The following is a 14,865-nucleotide window of genomic DNA, read 5'->3' as shown; positions in this document are numbered from 1 at the left end:
CTGACTGGCTGGTAGGTATGATGTGCCTTGACCACTAGGGGTAGGCGCTCAATGCAGGAGCTGCCAAGCTGCAGTGACTTGGCAGCGGTGGTTCTTGGGTGATGCACCTGAACCAGAGAATTCCTCATGGCGTGGGGGTGGGGGTTAAGGAGGGCACACAATTCCACCTTTGGCGGTGGGTTATGCTGTTGCTGGGCCTGGATCATCCCTGAATCTGGTTTATTGCCAAGCTAAGGTGACTGCAGACACTCTGTGAGCTGCAGTGCCACCCTGGGTGTGGCTGGCTGGGAGGGGTGGTGGCAGGTTGGCTCCAGGGCGTGTCTGGCCCATTTTACCCAGTCCCACCCTGCTGGCCACCTTCTAATTAATTTCCTTTCAATATGCACTAATCCATGCACTGGGCCACTAATTTAAAATAAAGATGATATAAATATTACTGAAGACCTTGATAGAATTCCTATATTTTGTATTATTTATATACTAACCAAATGGATGGAACTACTTGGCCTAAAATCTCAAGTGGAACAACATTAATTTTGAGATGAATGTAATTTGTGACCAAGAGATTTATACCCCACTTTTCCCGGCATTTCGGCCTTACCTTACAGACTCTGCTGGGCTGGCAGACTCCTGGGCGGCGACAGCACCGTAGTGGCTGTAATGCTCTAAGAGATGGTTATAAACACATCTGCGTGGCTAAAAATAAACGCATTTCTTTCATCAATTTGTCCAGGGCTTTAAGAAATGCCACTCTCAGCAGGGCTGATCGAGACCTATAAATAGAGGCAGCCCAACACCAATGCGTGAAGCCGCTGCGCCCACCCCGTGCCGAGCCCTAACACACCGTTCTCCAGGGGCTTCCCATGGAACACACCTGGGGACAGTACTCTGCTTACAAACTAGGGGGCGACTCAGAGTCAAGCTACATACTACACACACAGACATACAAACACACTGGTGATCATTATGTAAATGGATCACAGTGAAATAATTTCAGAAAAGGACCAGATGTTCGATTGAAAGGCTCTCTCTCACTCAGTCGGCCTGGCTCAGTAGTTGAGTGTCCATTTGTGAACCAGGAGGTCATGGCTTGATTCTTGTCAAGGGCACATGCCCAGGTTGTAGGCTCAATTCCCAGTAGGGGGTGTGCAGGAGGCAGCCGATCAACGATTCTCTTATCATTGACATTCCTCTCTCTCTCTCCCCCCTCCCTTCCTCTCTGAAATCAATAAAACTATATATACAAAAAATGCCCTCTGCATGCCTGTGACCTCCTATGAATTCTATTGTATTAACTTCCATGTTGTATTGTCAACGCTTTTCTTCCCAAGCAGAGCATGAGCTTCCTAAGGTCAGAGACTGTATCCTTTCCTTTGCGACCTCAGTGCCTAACCCTGTCTGGCACTCACTGACTCCGTATTGAACAGACAAATAATTAGCAGAAAGTAAAATGCCGGCGTGCATAATGGCACCACAGGTTACAATCCATGTTTGCACTCAGGAATGGATCTGACTTCTCCCCACGTCCCCGTAAACGCTTGGAAATACATCTCTAGTTCACCCAGGCACACGTGTCGCAGAAGAAAGTTACATTTAATCGTGTGTAGATGAACTGGGATGACTCAAAGCACCAGGAGCCACCCACGGAGCCCGAGGCGGAGGCTGAAAGCAGCTGCCTGTCCTTGAATTCTGAGCGGTTGTAGCCTGCTGGTCCCAGGACAATGCGACAAAGCTGGTGGAGTCTGTATCTGAGATGACCTTCGCCCTCCGGTGTTTGAACCTCCTGGACCTTTTGCCTCTGTTCTCAGGCACCCGGAGCCTTTGGGCTGGGCTCCGACTGAGAGGACGGATGTGGGAAGAGCGTGAGCTTTGCCTTCATTGTCGGAGGCGGGTGTGCGCTCATTTCTATAACCCTTAGTCCCCGCCCTATAAATTCAGAAAAATGATGATGTTGCTCTGAGAGAAATGCTGTGGGCCTAGAGAAAGGACACACGAGAACGCTCTGTAAACTATGAATTGTTAAACAGGTATTTGATGTTATTTAAAGGAGCATCACGCAGAGTGAAATAAGCCACTCAGAGAAAGACAAGTATCACAGGATCTCACGTGTATGTGGAATCGAATGGAACAAAATAATCTGACACACCAAATAGATCCAGAGACACGGAAGCATGCGCAGACTGAGGATTCTCGGAGGGAAGGAGGTGGGGGCTGGGAGATCAACCAAAGAACTTACATGCCTATATGCACGGCCCGTGGACACAGACACGAGTGGGGCGAAGGCCTGGGGAGGGGAACCGAGTGGGGAGGAGGACAATGTGGGGATAAAACGGGACCTCTAATATTTTCAATAATGAAAATTTTAAAAATTTGTGCTCAGTGTGAAACTTCAAAATGTAATATCCCAGATTATTAAAATACTGTCCACTAACTAGTTTGCAGATTTAAAAAACAAAATGTATCCTACTGTGAACAATAAATAAATGAGTAAATAAATAACCTCAAAAGTAAATAAAAGAGCCTTGAAACTGGGGACTGCCAACATCCTCTGTCCCCAGAAGTCCCTGTGGCCTAAATAAAGTACCTCCCTCCCTCATCCGAACCCCCACCTCCCGTCACACTATCGGGGCCCAGAGACCACAGGACGGCAGCCTGAGTCTGTCCGCTTTCAGTAAATGCCTGGTAAACACCACCAACCTCAGTGCGCTGGCATTATCAAAGCGGGGGTTGGGATCCAGTCGTTCTGGAGGCTGCTGGGGACAAGTCCTCTTTGTGCCCGGTCTGACCCCTCATCCTGACCCTGAGAAGCATGGCCAGCAAGGTGGCCACCCCGAGAACGGAGACCATTCATCTCTGTCATAGCCGCCAGCCCATAAAGGATGGCAATTTAATTTCCTGAGATTTGCTAATCTGAAAGTTTAATTAAGAGGAACCCAAGACACTGAAATCATTTTCTATCAAATATATAGAATAGCAATACTAACCACCAGATGATTTATGTTGCCAGAGTGACTGTAAAAATTATATTTATAAAAGAAACCAAGTGTAACCACTTCAACAATTCTAGGAAGGCACACTCCAAGAGGTAAAATTAAAATTAGGGGAAATGAGACCATTTATAATGGGTCGTTATGACTCTAAGTGACGATGATTATTGGTTCTGCTTAATAAAACTGTCATCTAACAAGAAATAGATATTAAGTAAATTATATTACATTATCATTCAATCATGCTACAAAATTCAATGCAAAGGTTTTGTTTTTTTAAAATAAACCCATAAGAAAACAGGCCCAATGTTAACCTTTCCCCCCATTTCAAATAATAAACTGGGAAGAAAACAAACGGTGTCCTGTAAACGCTGCTTCTCACTCGGGCCAGTGGCCAACGAGTGTTGTTGACATGCTGTGCAACCATCTCGTTTGGATAGGGTCCTTCCTGAGGCCAGAAGCAGACTTTCTGCAACGTTTCTCCTGCTATTCAGCTTCTGCTCATTCCTGTCAAAGCCTGTCTTTCCCACCATGCTCACGGCCCCCGCTGCTAACTCACGAGCCCAATCTGGTTCATGCGCCTATCGCTCCATGTCTAAGTCGGCTGCACTCAGGAAATGTTCACACCTGCAGTGAGCGTACTGACTCCCAGGTCCCCGCCCCGCCCTGCCGGGCCTTCGGCTCCGTGGGAAGGCCGGTGGGTCTGCATGTTCGTGCTCTGCCGAGGGATCCCCAATACCTCTGGTCTGAATACTGACCAGCAGCAGACAGCCTGCTAAGGCCCAGGTTCCTGCGGCTGCCTTTAGCCCTTGCTGATTTCTAGGTAGCTCGTTACTGAACGGTGTACTGAGAACAGACGATGGGCCAGGCTGTTTACCAAGATAACGAGGCTTCCTTGCTCACCCGCGTCTCAGACTAATACCAGGATTCCCCTCTCTGAATCACTCTTCCATATGAAGGCATTATTTCATCAAGATTCCACATAGAATCCTGGGTTCCCTGCTCCCTCAAGTACAAACCGAAAAAGGGGTTTCAATAAAATAAAATAATGTAGCCACTGAAATGAAACAATGCTAGAAAGTCTATAAAGAGTCTAGACACAGATGAAGAGAAAATAGGTGAGTAGGGAGATGGAAGCCTGCAAAATGCAGCACAGAAGGAGAGAGAAAGGAAGAAGAGTAAAGAGAATTTCGGAGGCAGGAGGAGAGAAAACCAAGCCGCTCTGACATCTGCCTAACAAGAATCCCAGGGAGAAACCCTAGTGTTCAACGGGAAGACAAAATGTCTGCAACGAGGGCTGTACGATGCCTTGGCCTGTGGACAGTTTGCAGGGAGGCTGCGTTGCGAACACCGAGGGGGTGGGGAGAGTCTGCGAATCGAATCCCGATGAAGGAGAAACAGTGGCTCTTTACAAAGCAACGGGGAGACCACAGCCGCCCCCGGCCCGGAACAGGCACAGCGAGCGGAGCAATGGCTTCCCCGCTGAGGAAGCAATGCCAGCCTCACACGGCTCAGAGACGGTGTCATGAAGGACTCACAGACCCACAGGGACCCCGCACCTCCCACTTCACCCGAGAAACACTGAAGGACACACCTTAGCCATAAGCTTTTCATTTTCTTCCGGAAGAACAGGGTGTTGCTAAGTCAATAAAGTGTGTTGTTCCATTGAATGCAGTTTTGGGTAGAAACAGTATTCCCAATGCTATTTTTTTTTTTTATCGTTTAAATAAAAACTAGAACCAAGTTATGGGTAACGCACATCTTTCTTGACAAGAGGTTTATAAAAGCAGATTGTCAACAGGCAATTTTATAGCTTAAATTACTCTGAGGAGGCAGCAAGAGGCACTTGAATGCACATTAAATGTGTCCTCAAAACCCGGTGTTTACCTTCACGGCACCCATCTGATAGCACTCTCAACTCTATTGATCTGAAAACAGATTTCATTTGTACTAATTTCCCCAAAGAAGGATTGTTTCGTTTTATGCAACAATTTTGTTAAGACAGTTTGAACATGTAAACCATGCCAAACCTGTAATTGTTGAGTGATTAGCTCCTCACCAAGAATGAAGGCCCTTGTCTTAAAAACTGGTCCGCTCATCAGAGGGCATCTGGGTTTCCAAGTAATAGCCATCAGCTCCTGTTGTGGAAGTGCTCTCTGAGAGAACCTGGCCATCTGTGACCGAAAAAGAGTGCCTTGAGTATTACATAATTTAGGAGATTTCTTATGGAGTTGGATTGGTATGCTGGAAGATCAACAACTCGCATTTATATTGCAGCTATCCTTTCAAAAAATCATACATTATTTCAACATTTTCAATGTTGGCAGTGCAGAATTTCCCCGAGTTAAAAAAAAAAACAACAAAAAAAAAAAACCACACCAAATTTTGAATAAAAGTTCTTGGTGAAGTTAAAGAGGTATTTTTTCTAGGAGATATTTGGCCCTCTTCGTAAGAGGATCTTCAAGGAAATAAATATGAACTGTCACATTTAATGAGAAATTCAAAGGATAATTCCAGTTCAGTATTTAATAAAAAATGAGAAAAAAAACTCTTGGCTTTACTGACAGCAATATATTATCAACGCCCTCTTGAAGTTATCAAACATTTGGTCTGTTCACTCAACTGGGAAAAAACAGTTACTCAATTCCCTGAAAAAACAATTGAGTCATTTTGGTGTGAATAATGCTCTTTGCATCACTTTGTGTGAAAATATACTGTTGGCTAACAGAAGTTTTCTTTTTTCTGCTGTTACAGAAACACAACTTTCAGTTTTATTTTCTACATTTTCCCTCACTACTTTCTATGCAGTTAGGCAAATAATTCCCTTATTCCTTTCTCCACAATTGATGGTGCATTCTTCTCTCAGAGTCCCCGAACTCTTGTGCCCAGACAGCAACTCTGGTTGTGCCTGTGACTTCCTTTCGAAACTCGAAGACAGAGGTGTATTCTTTACCTCTCATGTCTCCGCATCTGAGGGGCATTTTTACTGAACAGTCACAAGGCTAGAAATACACTGAAAGAGAAACTACTATGAAAAAGAACAAACATTTGACAGCTAAAATGTTCAAAAACAGAAACCAAACCAACAAAAATATATCTTCTTTTAATAGGGCCACCTAAGACAGGAGGAAACAGGACAATATAGATATTGGCACCACATGGAATCCTTCTTAGTAAATCGAACACATTAACTATTCTAATATATCTAAGGTAATCTATGATAAAGGAAAGAATATAAAGAGAGAAAGAAAAGGAATTGTGGGAAACCTTAATGTGTTAATGCAGTTGTGTGTGAAAGTAAGAAGCTGAACAAGAAAGGAATTAGTGAGAGCTGTTGGAAGGAAGAGGACATGGAGAAATCGTTAAGAAACTGGAACAGCAGAAGGACCCGTGGGGATGAAAAGGCAGGGCTCAGTTTTACTGACTGACTGATTGGCTGTCTCCATTCATGAAACCTGGGCATTTCGGATATTTAACAACTAATGATTAGATCTTTAAAAGCCATTGTCTTCCTATTAGAAATAGTGGTTACAGTGTTACTGCCCCCTTGTCAAATCTTGTGCTTGGGCAGCCTGCCTTCTAATGGAACCTAAGGTTATCCTCTGCCATATCCATATTGTGAAAGATGCTGTCATTAATCACTTGATGCTTCATCCATCTTATCCTACAGGAAGTTAACAGTGTAACTTGCCTGAAAGTATTTTAAATGCATTAATAAAAAGGACTCCGCCCTGGCTGGTGTGGCTCAGTGGATAGAGTGCTGGCCTGTGGCCTGAAGGGTCCCAGATTCGATTCTGGTCAAGGGCATATGCCAGGTTGCAGGCTTGATCTCCAGTGGCGGGTGTGCAGGAGGGAGCAATCAATGATTCTCATTCATTGATATTTCTCTCTCTTCCTTTCTTTCTGAAATCAATAAAAATATTTTAAAAAATAAAAATAAAAAGGACTCTGTGCGTATTTAAAAATTGGACCTCCTACAGAGTGCTTGCCACATTCTATGCACTTGATATCTGTCTCACATCAGGAGAAGGAGAGATAAGAGGTGAAGTTATGAACACCAGGGATTTAAATGAGGCAGCTTTTATTATAATGTGCACTCTTTATTTTAAGAAGACAGATATCTGTGGATAGTAGGCAACTTAAGGATGTGGTCCCTGCTGGAAAGGGGAATTTGAAAATGTGGGACTTATTTAGGTCAATGTCAACCCACTAATTCTGTATTTGACAGCTTCTCAGCTGCTTTTACTAAATAACAGGTTTTATAAATAATCACTCCAGTCAAACTCACCCAAGTCTCTGAGTTTGACTGGAGTGATTATTTACAGCCCAATGTTTTCATCTCAGAGCCTTTTGTCCACCTGAAACCATATGCATAGTCGTGTCTTTTTAAGATGGGCTCACTGTACTAACTGTGTGGTATATTGCTGACTTCTATAGCTTTCCGTGTCTGATTAGTGCACTTCCAAAGCAATTGTTACATTCTGTCAAGGACAACAAGGAGGAACTGAGCTGTACTTGGATGTGCAGGTTGCTCCCTGTAGAACCCAGGGAGCCATTCCCGTTGCAGACTCTACAGATTTAATATTTGTTATAATATTTTTTGGCAGATGGCAGTATAGGGCCCCATTCCAATAACATTAGTTTATTGTGACAAACTGCCTACAGATGGACACAAAGTGTCTTGAGAAATGGCGCCTTTCCCAAATCACAAGCCGCCGCCATGAGTTCGTGACTAGAGTCCCTGCTAAAAAGTATTCCCAAATGCCTGTTAGACCTGCACTTAAAAGGAGATAAAAATAATAGTGGGACTATTAGACTCAGAGACGCTATGTCATTTATCCCCCTTTTCTCAAAGCACGGAAGGACTCAAAACCTGATCTCACTGATTTGTGGATGCTAATGAACAAATGAATGGACCAATGAGGACCTGAAGCAGGAGGCTGGGAGACTGACATACCTCGATGTGGGGGTGGGGGATGAGAAAGATAAGCCAAAGAACTTACATACTTACAAGCATAGCCCATTGGCACAGGCAATAGGGTGGTGAAGACCTGGGGGTGGGGGTGGGGGCAGGTAGGGGATGGGAGGAAGAGAGTGAAGGGAGAAAATGGGAGACATCTATCAAAAAAAATATGTATATATATATAAAATTATACACATACACACACACACACACACACACACACACACACATCCTGCAATGAGCTTGAAGGTCCTCCCAGGTCCCAGGACTCCAAGGATAATCAATACTATTAGTGATCACATAAGGTCTATAAACTCCAGAATTTACTTAGCCTGATATGGAATCACTTCTGTGTGAATTAAAATTGCTATTATAAACTACCAACACATAATTGAACATGAATGCTTGTCAAATGAATAGACAGCTGTGTGAATAGAATAAAAGGCTGGGGCATAAATTATGATGCTTTCTTCCTGGGCTTACTCTTTTTGAGGAGTCTAATCTCACACAATGCCATCGAGATGGTAAAAGTCTAATTTTCTGCTACAAAGAGCTCTTTTCTCTGTGTATAGTTTCCGTTAGTTGGGGGCCTATGAACTATCGGCGTCGGATGCTAGAGGCAGGGAGAGGATGCATTTGGGTAAATTTGATTGCTGGGGTAAATATACTACATGAAAATGAATCTTAAACGAAATTTAAAATTCAGATTTCCCCAGCCCACATTCACTCTGTTGCTCAAAATATGTTTTTAACGTTGGTCATACTGCAAATTGCCCAAGAAACGTTTAAAAATACCGTTTACTGAATCCCACTCAGGACAATGAACTCAGAATCCCAGAGCCAGAACATTCGTGCTCCTCACAGTCTCGGAGATCCCGTGTGCCTGTGGGTGGAAGGACACTCGGGCCTGCTTATGAGCTTGGATCTGGAGAGGATTCCATTGCGAACTGGGATGGCAGAACGTCGGGAGGAAGAGACGGGGCAGGCGGGGGAGGAAGTGACTTCATTCATCTGAGAGTCACAATGAGAACAGGTATATTGAGGCCCTAGAATACAGTGCTGAGTGTGGTCGAGGGCAGGGGTGGAGAACCGTTTTCCTCCTGCCCAGGGCCAGTCGGATATTTATAACATCACTCCAGGGGGCCATACAAACCCATCAGCTTGAAATTAGTCTGCTCTGTTTGGCCAAATATTTCATTACCTCATTCCTCATGCCTGGGCGGGCCAGACCCAATGATTCCCCGGGCCTCACAGGGCTGCAGGCCGAACATCCCTCACCAGCCCAGAGACACAAAGATAACTACCACTACGCTCTATTCTCAAGGAACTTGGAGGTGACAGAGAAGAAAAGAGGGGGAATGTATCTTAAAAGACACAGAATAAAAAATATAATTGGACACTCACAACTTATTAATGTTATTAACCAGTGTCACTCCAATCAATAAAATAAAATAAAAGGCTAGACAAGTAAACAGGGATTTTTCTAACGGCTCAATACGCTCTTCCCATGTTTACACGGCAGGGAAACACTGCCGAGGAGATGGAAACTAGTTCTACACGTTTTCCTCAAGTGTCTTCATTTTTAAATAATTTTATTTCTTGTTTGATAATTTTAAGACCTTTTTAATTATTTTTTCCCCCAAGGACTGTAGTTTTGAAATTGGATGAGAGCTGTTGTTTCTCTCTCATTGGCAGTGTGTCTAACATTGCCAGTGTGTCTCTGCCCTCTTTATTCCATGCTATGTGCCTGGAGATGCCTCCCGGTGACTGCCCTGCTTCCCATACACTCTCTGCACACGCTTACTGCAGTCTGTGTACACACTTCCCAGTCTGTGTACACGCGTCCCGAGCCGGTGGCTCGCAGCACTGCTCGCTTGGGCAAGCAGGGACCTCTTTAGAGTTGTAGACCATTTTTCTGTTTGCCTTTTTTTGGGGGGGGGAGGTGGGGAGGAGTATAAAGTGAACAATTAAATCATCAATTTAAATCGTATGATGCAAAGAATGTCAGAATAAAAAAATAGGACAATACTATACAAAGTTAGTAGTTGGGATTTCAAATTGTTGCCATATAGTTGAATGCTGAAATATAATACCAAAACCCTGCAAGGAAATGACTAAATTGGACGACTAAGAATATTGCTGTGCTTGTGTCTTAAAAGAACGCATTGCCACCGGGTGGGCTTGTCTAAGCGAGGCAAGTCAGAGTGCGTATTTGCAGAGCTCCGTGTGGTCGGTCACGTGGTTAGGACGACCTTACTGAAAAGGAATGAAGCTGCTGAAGTGACCCAGGGGCCTCTCAGAGGAAGCAGGCCTCTTGCCTCCCAGTTTCTTGTTCTTTACATTAGACTGAGGTGCCAGATGACCGCAGGAAAGCATGCTATTATTTTCATAATTGCATTTTATCCTTTGAATTGTTTAGATTAAAAAAAAATCACTTTAATATAAAATGTGGCATTTTAATTGGACAAAGTTATTTGTTAAATCATTTTGCATTTATTAACATTTGCATTTTAAAATATGTGACAGTAAATGATGTATACGTAGAAACAATTCTATTTCAGGAGTCCTAGTTGGAATAATTACGTATCATGCTTTAGGTGGGGAAAACTACCAAAAAATTAAGATTGCCTACTGTAACTTCATGTTCAGGGTTTTAGAAAAAATTAAGATTGCCTACTGTAACTTCATGTTCAGGGTTTTACGAAAAATTAAGATTGCCTACTGTAACCGTGTTCAGGGTTTTACATGTAGTTTATTATCGGTTCCTAATTTAGTTGACTTTCTGACATTTATCTATTTGTCTATCCATTGAACACCCACACGCTCATCTAATATACACATGCTGACTCCACGCTGCCTGAGCTTGTCCTACCTAGATAACCTAGTTTTCCTTCCCACCTTTCCAGATCTCATCTGTTCCAGAAGCAACTGTTCTCTGCATCTCCCACTCATCAGCATGCAGTCCTCTCTCCCTCCCTCCAACACCTGTGGTCTTTCATATTGTGTCATCCACTTCCCATGGATGCACTCTTCCTCCCATTCTCAGAATGTCACGCTGCATAAACACTTCTTATTTAACTTGTGGTTACTGCCCATGAATTATTGAGAACACAGTGCATCCTGAGTAAATCTTTGTCAGTCACTTTCAACTTGTCTTTTGCAAAAGCTAGCAAATAAAACGTAAACGAGCAAAAAAACCTAAAAACAAACAAAAAACAAAACAAACAAACAAAAAAAATCTCCACAAATCTCCACGGCTATATCTTGCATTCTATACCAGAAAGCAATGACATACTTATGATGGAAATATTGAATGTGAACTCCTTACTTCCCATATGGTGTGTGTGTGTGTGTGTGTGTGTGTGTGTGTGTAACTATATCTATCTATGTATATACTTTAACAGTAAAATATAATAACAATTCCGATGAGTTTGTTACATCTTTTTTAAACTGCATTCTCCCATACTATCTCCTGCCTGACTATAGCTTGGGAAGGTGAGAGACAGCATTACAGTCCTTGTTTGTTTAGGAGGAAACTGGTTCTCAGAGGATTATAATTTGACTTAAACACTTAGTCATTATTCCTTCATTAGTTGAGGTGGGGGAGGGCGGTGGAGGGATGCCACAATTAGAATCTCAGAGTCTTCCAGACCAGTAGCTCTCAAAATATCTGTAGTGAAAGACCAGTTTCCCACCCACTCCCAATCTGTCACCAGCCATTATCTTTAAATAATATAAAAGAATTGCTAGAAAAATGAAGAAAAATATATGCAAGAAACAAACCCAAATGTTAATAGATAGGGCCGCCATGGAAGGATTTGCACAAACAGTTCGAGTTTCTTAAATGTTCCCCTCGGTGGGTTCGCTGGTGTGAAGGTTGAGAAGCATCAAATGGACCAGCTCCAGTCGCTGGACCCACGTTGAGGATTGGCTGCGGCAATCATGACGCACCCCTTCTGAGATAATCATGCTCATGCAGGCACCTGCCACCTACGTGGCCGTGTCTACGCTCAGGTGATCTCCACCTGCCACCATTTACAACTGATGGCACTGGGACTGAAGGGGAGGCTGGCCCGCCAACTGTAGCTCGACTTGAAAAGATGAGCCGGGCCCACCAGGGTGTGTGTGTGTGTGCGTGTGTGTGTGCGCGCGGTCCCTGGAATTAGATGTACTAAGTGAAGAAAGGGTTTTTTCTAAGACCTCCGGAGGTTCGTACATGCAATTATGAGCTAGCTGCAGCTCTAGGTGAGCTGCACATGTTGGGCTGGGCAGGGAGGAAAGTGGAAGATGGATCATTAAAGGTCCAACCACTGCTTGTGCTGCGGCATAAAACCCGCATAACTCTAGAATTACCTTCCGAGTCCCACATCCCTTAGCCCCGGGCTGAAAACTGCCTTCTCTTTGAATGTCCTAAGATATGGATCCCATTATTTCCTGCAGTGTGTAAATATACTCTAGCTGGCATAAATGGGTCTCTGAATTATTCAAGAAACTTAGCTTATCTGAGATAGCGCTGAAGGCTTTCCCCATTATACCAAATAAGCTTGTGTCAGAAACAATTGATGCCATAGTTGAAAGACATTAGCACCCTCAATGCCAGTTGGGCTCTCGGTCTGTGATAGATGGGAGGGTCTGGTGGGACTGTTTGCTACCAAACATCTCTCCTATGACTTACTATCTACTCTTCTACTTCTTTGCCTCCAGCGTACCCCCAAAATGGTTTACCACGTTTTCCACAGGTAAGTATAGTCTGGTTCTGCTTAAGGAGGGAACCCAAATTGCCTCACCTGCACCCCTCACTGCCCTGTCTGCCTCCCGTTTGTGGAGCTCCACAGTCTGATGGACCACACCTGTGCTTGCAGATGGTACCAAACCACACCCACAGCATGTTTTCTGATGGTCTTGGGCGACCCTGCTAACGATTCTCAACCTGTGGTCACAAGAACCGCTGCTGTGGAGCCTAAGACCATCGGAAAACACAAATATTTACATCGATTCATAACAGTAGCAAAATTACAGTTGTGAAGTAGCAACGAAATAATGTTATGGTTGGGGGTCACCACCACGTGAGGAACTGTATTAAAGGGTCGCAGCATTAGGAAGGGTGAGAACCGCTGTGTTAGTGGCTTCCGGAACCTCCCAGAAATCCAAGGTGGGGGTTTGAGATGAAGGGCACATGATTCTCACAATACCTTTCCTGCTCTGACTCTTGTGGGCTGTTTTCTAAATCAAGTGTTCAGATCATGTTTAACCCTCAGCTGCACTAAAATGGCACCCTTGCTTCGTAGTACAAATGTATCTTCTAGTGCAGTGGTCGGCAAACTCTTTAGTCAACAGAGCCAAATATCAACAGTACAAGGATTGAAATTTCTTTGGAGAGCCAAATTTTTAAACTTCTTCTAACACCACTTCTTCAAAATACACTCGCCCAGGCCGTTGGATTTTGTGAAAGAGACACACCAAGGGGCCAAAGAGCCGCATGTGGCTCGAGAGCCACAGTTTGCCAACCACGGTTCTAATGTAAACATTTCCTTGGTGCTTCCCAAGGACATTCTAAACGTTAAAGTGACAGCCTCTGGAATTAGGTCTGCTCAGGGAAGAAAGGACTTCCCACCACCTCCCATGGTTCCGTACACGCTCACACCAGGCGCTCCATGCAGTGTCCATGTCAGAGGCGGGGACACGGGGTCTTAGATTAAAGCCATCCCCAGGACACAGACTAAGAGAACGTGCCTCTGAGTCCCCGGGGGAAGGGCAGTGAGTCCCAGTTCTGCTTTCCAAAAGCTGGAGGTTAGGGCGACCGCGGTGAGCAGCACAGCGAGGCTCCCGGAGAGACAGGCCAGGCCTGGCATAATGTGGTGGTTAGGCTCTGTGCCTGGGGACCCATCTGTCTGATACAAGTATGCAATTAATGTATTTGTTTATATTGCTTGTGACAAACCACGTATTCTCCCAAAACGGTCAATGTAAACCTTCTCCATGTCCTCTAGAAATGAGAGTTCCTTTAAAAATATAAAGCAGGTTTAATAATGAAACGGCTGCTTACATAAATCAGAGCTTGAGGAGTGATACTAGTCTACTACTTTCGAAAAAACAACAACTATTAAATACAAACATCTGACAAAAGAAGGATTATAGGAATCCCTGCAAAATCGATGTTCCCGTTGCTAGCTAATGTGGGGAGCGTTCTGTGTGTTTATTCGTTAGGATGGGTTTGGATTTCATAACCTAAACATAACACGAAGCCCAGAAGTGATGAGAACGTGGAAACGCAGCGATGCCAGAGCACGTGGCCTGCGTATCCCTGGAGCTGTGCTCGCAGCCCGTCACTCTGAGCTTCCTTTGCACTCGGGGGCCGGCCGCTCCGCCGTGTCTCTTCCCTACGCACTTGGCGTTCTCACCACCCCTGCTCTGCAGTCTGCCAAACCCAGGGCATGTTCGGGTTTACTCTTCATCCGTGATCCTTGTTCTCACAGAGAAAATAAATGATCGTAAGTGTTTAAAAGTCATTTTACTGGTCCCTAATAATCTAGCCCAGAATTATGAGCGACACGAGATTTATCACCATCCAAAGTTTTATGCAAAAACTCGAACCCCTCGCCCATATTTTCTCTCAATAAAGTAAAATTAACACCATCATGACATTTGAAGAGGAACAACACGTGAGTCCCTAGAGAGGAAGACGCACGTTCCCGCACTGCCAGGGCCTGCGGAGAGCCCGGCCCGGGGGCTGCCCTCTCCGCGGCTCCGGGCGCACTGCACACGGAGCGCCGCCCGCAAGAGCAGAGGGACCCTCTGACCTCGGAAGGAGCGGGTGTTCCGCTGCCCAGGTTTACTTTCTTTCCGCAGAAGCCGGATCCTGCCATCGTCAGTACGTTCCGGTTGTTAGGAGACGATGGATACAAATGAATTTTT

The sequence above is a fragment of the Pipistrellus kuhlii genome, unplaced genomic scaffold (assembly GCF_014108245.1).
Source record: "Pipistrellus kuhlii isolate mPipKuh1 unplaced genomic scaffold, mPipKuh1.p scaffold_m20_p_24, whole genome shotgun sequence".
NCBI lineage: Eukaryota > Metazoa > Chordata > Mammalia > Chiroptera > Vespertilionidae > Pipistrellus > Pipistrellus kuhlii.
This window is presented reverse-complemented; position numbering follows the sequence as displayed.